This window comes from Brienomyrus brachyistius, chromosome 13, assembly GCF_023856365.1.
Source record: "Brienomyrus brachyistius isolate T26 chromosome 13, BBRACH_0.4, whole genome shotgun sequence".
In the NCBI taxonomy this organism is placed as follows: domain Eukaryota; kingdom Metazoa; phylum Chordata; class Actinopteri; order Osteoglossiformes; family Mormyridae; genus Brienomyrus; species Brienomyrus brachyistius.
In genome coordinates, this window is record NC_064545.1 from 10604435 (window position 1) to 10612989 (window position 8555).

An 8555-nucleotide genomic window follows, 5' to 3' on the forward strand; every position below is an offset into this window, starting at 1 on the left:
ACTCAAATTTATTAAAAAATAAGCCTGGCAAAATTACTTCAGTGGTCAGGGAATTAACTATATTGTGAATGACGGTGAGGTGAATCTGGCCTTCAGTGAGCCGATTGGATTCTGTCTGTCATCCCCCGTCACAGCAGACTATTACCTTTAGCACTGGCATAAGGTGGCACCAAGCCAGGACAAATCATTCAGTGGCATTTTATTCTATCAGTGTTACTAGTTGTTGGAGATATTATGCACGGCCATCGGCAGACCAACCTTGCCGGAACCTTCTAACACGCAGCCATGAATGGCGGATTATTTACGTCAAAAAACAACATACATATACCTCAGGCAATACGAGCGTACCGCATGAATATTTACATTCAGAAGCCTTTATATTACTGTAATATTCCACTGTATAAATCAGTGGATATAGTCCAAAAGAGCTGTATAAATACTGGAGAACATTTGCTGGTCCCCTGAGTGAACCAGAGGCTGGGAGATATTTTACTGATAGCTTTAGTGCTTTGGAAACATGCACCAGACTTGGCCTGTGTGACAGAAACCAGAGTCCACTAGGGTTAGGTCACAAAGTGTTACCAGATCTTGGCTCTGGGATGCTAAGGTAGAGCCCATTCCACACCAGGTCATCAACATCTAGAGCCTGCACAGACCAGAGGTGTGATTGGTGTCTGACTGTAAAATTGGCCCAGTACTACTTAACTTCCCATGCACAAGCTTCTCGATCATTCTTCACCGAGAAGGCAGTGAACCTACATAAGCTTCTGGGCCACACGTTCCATAGGCACCAGCCCCAAGGATCACAAACTGTGTTTCGTTCCACCGTTAATGGTTTCTTTTGGGTTATTGTTTCAGGTCAACTAACCTGTTTCTTTTGGCTCTAAATCAAGTGCTAACTGAAAGGTATTCTGACGCTGGCAGGGCCCCGGCGCCTAAAGACAGGAGTTGGCCCTGCTGCTGTGATCCCATGGTCGCTCCTGAGCCCGGTAATCCTTCAAACAGGTCCGTTGACGGGAATCTCGTTGGACTTGCAGGAGTCTGGGGTTTGTGCCTCGGCATCCAGCGATGTCTTGCACTCCTTTAGCCTGAGGGAGAAGGAGAAGAAACGAAAACAAACAAAAATAACAGCCAGTGACTCAATGACAGAGTAGAAGTGTCCACAGCTCTGAGTATCAAGGCCCACGAAGATAAGAAAATGAAGGGGAGAGGAGAAGGTCATTAGGGCAAGCAAAGCTCTGCGCTTGTGTTTATTTTATGTGCTTGGGGCTTCCTGGCTGCTCACAAAGCCTGACACTGCTGTCCGTCTTACACATGAGGCTGCGATTGATGTGCCAGCAACTGGATACCTGTTACCATGTCATTCGTCCTTTCCTGTTTTTGGTGTCTCACCAATAAACATGGCCGTAGTTCGTGTTCTTGCACACGCAACGAAATAAGGTCATTTACCAAACGCTGAACCGCCCTGGCACTCCGGGGGCTGTGAATGGTGGAGTTTCGGCCAGCAGCTTGGCCGGAAGCGTTGGCCATCTATCAGCGATTAGGCCATCAGTCAGTCTACGCATGGGGTGCGGGCTGTCAGGCCGGACAGAGGGCAGCTACATGCCGCAGGGCCAATGATAAGGCCTCTCAATCAGATCCCCGCACACTAGCGGGGGGAAGTACTGACAGCGGCCGACAGATAAACTAATAGCCTGGGGGGTAATTCCACCAGCGAAGGCCCCCTGATGGCAGGTCCCAATATCTGAGAGAGGTACATAGCTGCCCACACCCTGAATGGGATCTTACATTTCCCAGCTCAGAGAAACACTATGAAGACATTACCCAGGCGGGGGGGGGGTGTTCATGTTTGTATGTAACTGCAGTATGTGAGATCGAGCCCTGTTGTGTTTGGAAAGCAGTGTGAGCCGTCAACCAACTTCGGTTTTATCCAAGGTCTGCATCTCCGAATAGGGACGGAGCTAATTTCAAAAGTCTGCTGTACAACAAATTGGTTCCTAAATCACTTCCAAATACAGATTTTTCTAAAGATCAAATATCTGCCCCAGATGTGAGACACAATAGAGGAAAAATATATTTATTATACTTATTCCCTATCTTCAAGTGCATTATAAATCTTTCTGAATAGTGCATGAACTACATATGAATTTTATCATGCATCATTCGAGGATAGCTTCCCAGAAAGGGGTAACCCAGACTAATAAGCACTTAACTGGAGGTCCTGAATGATCGCAGAACCACACACAGGCTACACAGAGATGGAGAAGAAAAATAGACACCATGGTGATGTGGAATGAGCGTTGCTGGGAGAACCACTTTAAAGATACAAAAAAAGTCATTCTTATCAGCTATATTAGTGGGTTTTATCAATATCAAAAAGCCCAAGGAAAATTTCAAGGCTCATATAATTGTCTTGCTTGTTTTAAAATCATAATTTTCTTCTGCAGTTAAGAATGCTTGTGTTTTCAGCCTCTGCAGAGATGGTGCAGCTCTTCACTCCCAAAGAGTTTCCCATAGAAAGGTTAGGGGAAGAGATGAGCGATATGGTGGGAGCGAAAGGCTATCAGCAGGCTGTCCATTAAAGCTGCATTACTGATTAGTGCCTGTCAGGCATAAGATGGAGAAAGTCATCTTTGACTCACTCCAGACTGAGTAATTACACGTGTGGAACCTAATGAATTAGTATTTAATTCATAAAATTGGCTGTTACAAATAGCTAATTGGAACTCCTTGTGTTGGTATATTACTCATTTGGTCATGCTTGCAAATAAATAAATAAATGTTAACTGAAGTTGGTGAAGTAGTAGACATTTTTGCAGACAAACTGCAACTTTAACTTCCTATCCTTACTCAAGTTCAAGAGCTTTGCATAATTGGGAAAAAAATAGATTATATGTAGGGGCAGCCAAATGAGTTTACATCTTACTTAGCAGGTATGTTAATGGGATTCTTCAGGAGAAGGTGAGGAGTTAAGACATCTGATGGACTTGCTAGTCTTTGGTACTGAAAAGATCCAGTTTTGGTGGTTTGGGGGCCTCGTAAGAAAGCCCTGGAAGCCTCATTTTGTATTTAAGCATGTCCCACTTTGGAGAAACTGGGGAAGAACGAAGGATATCATGGCAGGCTTGGAACCACCTTGACGTCCAGCAGGGGGCGCTGCAGATATGCCACAATGAGTGCCACCTGGGTAACCCTTCACATCTAGCACTCACCCTCACCCTCGCATGGATCAGCAGGGAAAATGAATGGAAGGACGTTTTATCTATCCGTCTGCTAACATCTGCAGGGTCACTGGAGCCTATCCCAGGCCACACAGGGCACCAGGCAGGGATACACCCTGGATGGGATGCCAGTCCATTGCAGGACACACAGATTCACCTGATGGAAATCCACACGGTATGGGAAGATCATGCTAAATGTACACACATATAGCAGGAGGGATTCAAATCCATAACCCATGTCACATGATCAGTGTTTTTATTATATGACCAGTAGTATTTATGATCAGTGGTATGTTAGTTTAAACACTGTAGGGGTGGTGAACCACAGCACAACCTTGGATCTAATGCATGGACCACCACACCACGTCACGTGATTTATTTCCCAAAGACTAAATAACATATAAAGAAGGCAAAGTAGTGCAAATAAAGGTACAAAACAATTAAATATAGCTGTTTGGCTCTTATTGAAACATATGTCATGACCATCTTCAATAAATGTCAAAAACTTATGCTAAATTTAATGCTAAAGTATTATACTAAGCCTGACTACCATGTGATTGTAACATATAACTTCTCATCTGATTTCTGTGAAGTTCAGACAATGTACCGCCATGCTTGAACTTTAACTCTGCAAATAGGGCTGCCTTTGTGTGCATCTTGCCATGTTACCAGGACCGAGTCAGACACAGGGAACTCTGTTCACGGTGAGGTGCAGCGCATACGAGGGGTGTTGTGGGAAGGTTCTACACTGAACAGAAAGGAAACGTGTAAAGCTAAACTTTGATCCATCCCTGCCACAAACTGCCACACAACTTACAGCCCGCATACCGAATGTTATAAGAAACTCATATTAAAAAAATAAATCTCACTGCAGCAAAATGGGAGCATGTTTTCCAGATATATAATCAAGGGGTTGACAGTAACAATGGCGTCGGCTGGATAGAGAGAGCAGGCCTCACTCTATATAAAAAAAAGAGCATGGTGTGTATCTGTAGAACTCGGTGCTCAGAAGGCTGCCAGTTCAAATCCCATGGTCTTTCAGCAAGGCCCTTAACCCCAAAACTTACTCTCACCTGTGTATGTGTCTGTGCATCTCATAGAGGGCAATATGGGGTAGGTGACAACTGCCCAATATCCCCACAAAGATGGATAAAGTACACTATATGCTGATATATTATATATTAAAGTTACCATATATATTATATATTTACTGCATACTTGTACAAACCACATGTCAAGTCTATGGACAAGCTAATTCCACCTAGTTTGCGCTAATTTAGCGAGAGACTTTTGCCCATTTGTACTTTCCAAGAGTCTTGTCTCTAAGTAGCTGTCAAAGAAGGAGAATCAGGGCACCTCATACAGTAGCTCTCTCACAGGGCCGAGGTCATTTGTGTTCCGCCCCCCCACCTCCCCCCTTTAGTCAGCTTAGCCTGCAACTGGGTTTTGCATAGTACCGATATGAACACAGGCCCGGGCCTGGCGACCTGGAGGTCCTGACAGCAGGCCGCTGTGCTCCATCATGAGAGGAAATCACTACTGGCCTGTCCTTTGGCAGAATATCCCCGTACCACAGCCCAAGGCATGACAGGGCAAGTTCAATCAGTCTCCGGTAGCTAAAAAAAAATGCCAACGTGACTAGCTTAAATGATGGGAGCTATTAATTCCCCAAGGAATGAGACTCATAGAAAATTTAGTTTTTTTTCCATTACTGAGTATGTGCTATGGGTTTGCGGCACCAAAGCTGCGCCCTTGGAACCTTCAAATGAGATGAAGTAAAAGCCCTCGCTGAAGAAGTTGGCAGTGGAATATGGCTGACCTTGGAAACAACATGGCAAGTGTTTGACCCCCCCGTCACAAATCAACATACTCTATAGCCAGCCTGGGAAGGGCGTGAGGTGGTTCCGTCGGCTGAGTTTTCTCTAGCTTGTCAAGTGGGGAGATGCGGGCCTGCGGCTCAGGCTTGCTCTGGGTAATTAGCTCCATGGCAGTGACTGATAGCTCTGTGCCGGAAAGGAATGCCGGCTAGCCTATAGCCTGTGAGCTTCACGGTTCAGCTGAAGGTTCACTGACACGTTAGGGGGAAGAGTCAGTCTGGGGTGTGTGATCTCGGGCCTGAGGAATAGCTTAAGGTGACGATACACAGGGAAACTCTTTGAGCAATGCTGCAGGACAACCGCCAGCCAGGTGAGACAATGGACCACTCGCCTGGATCTGGATGATCGCAAAAGTTGCCCGTTCCTGATCAAAGTTTTCCAAATAGAAATTTGTTGTCCAGTATTAATGGGAAAGCGTCTCAGCAACACTGGTTGGCAACACTACCCAACAAAGTTGCTCAAAAAGTTGCCCTGGGTATCATCACCCTTCAGCTGCGAATGCTTATACCAAGGAAAGGGCAGAAACTCACCCCAACTGCAACATTCCTGCTTCACTTCCTGTCTGGAGATTTTAGCCCCTCCCCTTCACCACCACAGCTGTGACAGGCCAGGAAACAGATTGAGCCCAGGCCTGGGGCACGCCACTAAACTGTGTTGCATTCTATTTGTTGATTACTATTGATTTTCTGTGATACTTCATTTAAAAATCAATGGCCTGTGGGAAGAAAAGCAGGCCGGCTCTACACGTACTTTCGCATGCTATTGTTCACCAGGAAACACTGTGGCTTTGGCGGCACTCTGGCAGCCAATTAGCGGAAAAGCTCTTAACAGGTGGATGCGCGGCTCCGCGATCGATCCCCGGCGCCCCTGCCCAATCACAGAGAGTGGCCGTAAATCAGGATCATCGGTGTTACTTTGAGGACAGACAACTTTTCCCTTGCTTTCCATCTCCTCGTTACGTGTCATGCGGCCTCAATGACTCGGGCCAGGGGGGACATGTGACCTGCATCTGAGCATGGACATCCTGCCCTTCTGCTGTCCCCTGTCTGTCTCAGCCAACATGGTAATAGAGCCGTCCTTGCTAATGTCCACCAGATATTACATTATTTTAGCCTGCTCCTCAAATAAGGGTGGCTCGGTGTCTCACTGGGCACCACTGGAGCCTCAGACCTTCAGGGCAGGGGGTCTTAATCCTGGATCGCATGTTGCATAGATTTCCTCTGGGTTTTCTTGCTCCATCCCTACTCCAAAAACATAAAGTTAAGCTAATTAAAGACTAAAGCAACATTGACACCATGGTATGGTGGCTGAGTGGTTAAGGTGATGGACTGCTAATCCGGTGTGCTCTGCATGCGTGGGTTCAAATCACATCCTTGAGTATTTAATGTTAAAGGTGATATGCGGGTTGGGATGCTATTCCTGTGGCTTTTGGTGTAAATCCAGGTTGGCAGAGTGATGTTACTGTTGGGCCCCTAAGCAAGGCCCTTAACCCCCAATTCTGCCAGTGACTGTCTGATCTTGCTTTCTTCTTCTTTGGAAAAAAAAGTGTCTGTTAAAGTCCAGTGTTTCTCAACGCGGTCCTTGGGAATTCCCAGACGATCCACAATTTTGGAACGTTTTTGCTCCCTTCCAGCTCCCTGCCAGACAATCCACATTTCTGGTCCCTTCCAGGAACTTAGAGGGAGCAAAAAGATGTGACATCTGGGGGTCCCTGGGTTGGGACTGGGGGAGAAACAATGTGTTAAACAAATCATATCTAATGTATAACTTTGTGTCTTTTGATGAACAAGCACCCCGCCCAAGTTTTAGCCTAGCTAACCTAGCTAACCTAGCTAACCTAGCTTTGTGCCCTATGCTGCCTGGAATTGTCACCCCTCGCCCCACCAATGATCCTGACCATAAGCAGTTAGTGGGTGAATGGACTTCTGATATATAACAGATATCGCACAGAAAGCATGTATCTCTCTTTATAGTGTACAACGAGGTATCCCAGCATCCCCAGCAGCAAGAACTCAGCAGGAAACAGGAACCTGAACACTTAGCAGCTCCTTTAACGCCACTGCGACCACCGGAATTGTAGAAGACCATCCCCCGAGTGTGACATCCCACTAAGATCACATCCAGAAAAGGACGGCTGCCTTACTCACGTTACTTCACACTTTCTCCAGGTTCAGCCATGTGTCTCTGCCAGTTGTATTTTTCGCAGTGTTCACCCGGGTTTATTTTGACTATGGTGAAGGTTTCTGCGGTGACGTGCTCTCGCCACATGTTAACAGTCATAGCTCACAATGAAGATCCGTTGTCTGGCTCCGTTGGTCCTACCCTCATCATAGCTGATAGTTGATTGAAGATTAATGGTTACCTGGATGAATAATGGATGTCATCTTTTGGAGCCGGTAAATCTTTCGTCATTTAATACAGCAAGTTCCTTTTTTTAAAAAACATTTTTTTCTTGCCGAAGCTGGATTTAACTTGCTCTGTCTTGCCTTACACCTTATTGTGAATTTACATATGCTACCAAACAGGGCAGATGAGGAAGGCATTTGTGGATGGAGTACAGGGCTGTGCCAGGATACTGGATGTCCCCTGTGTACATGTACTAACAGTGAACACAACCAGCGCTGTGCTGGTTCTTCCCACCTGGCAAAGGGAGATTGACTGACGGACACGAGGAGATACATGACAGATGCTGATTATTTATCTCTATCACTGGGTGAGGGATGCAGCCTGTTGCTGCAGTCTGGGTTCCATGTTAGAGTGTGTTTCTGCAACTGATGCACTGATAGAACTGTGGCGAAGACAGATTTCACTCTCTCATGATCATATGGCCCATTTCTCAGCAGTTAATTATGAACGGCGCATGGCTAATCACGTGACCCGTATCTCAGCAGTTAATTATGAACGGCGCATGGATAATCACGTGACCAGTCTCTCAGCAGTTAATTATGAACGCGCATGGATAGTCACGTGACCCGTCTCTCAGCAGTTAATTATGAACGGCGCATGGATAATCACGTGACCAGTCTCTCAGCAGTTAATTATGAACGCGCATGGATAATCACGTGACCCGTCCCTCACCAATTAATTATGAACGTCACCTGGATAATCACATGACCCGTCTCTCAGCAGTTAATTATGAACGTCGCCTAGATAATCACGTGACCCGTCCCTCACCAGTTAATTATGAACGTCGCCTGGATAATCACATGACCCGTCTCTCAGCAGTTAATTATGAACGTCGCCTGGATAATCACGTGACCCGTCCCTCACCAGTTAATTATGAACGTCGCCTGGATAATCACGTGACCCGTCCCTCACCAGTTAATTATGAATGGGGTATGGACACCTAAGCCAAGAAAAGTTAATCCCCAAATATTGCATATTGCACCAAAAGCAACTTCTTATTTCTCCTGACTGATGAGCTAACAGGTTTGCTGTAAAATGCTCGGATTAATGG

General features: G+C 46.0%; 1 long non-coding RNA gene across 1 annotated transcript; it reads right to left on the minus strand.

The window, feature by feature from the left end:
• Positions 1-268: 268 nt before the first annotated feature.
• LOC125706059 (uncharacterized) lies at positions 269-8335 on the minus strand. Its single transcript, XR_007381831.1, has 4 exons — positions 8273-8335; positions 7251-7460; positions 5629-5695; positions 269-1088 (listed from the first exon to the last, which is right to left on the minus strand). It is a non-coding gene; the product is annotated as an uncharacterized LOC125706059 (long non-coding RNA).
• Between the last annotated feature and the right edge of the window lie 220 nt (positions 8336-8555).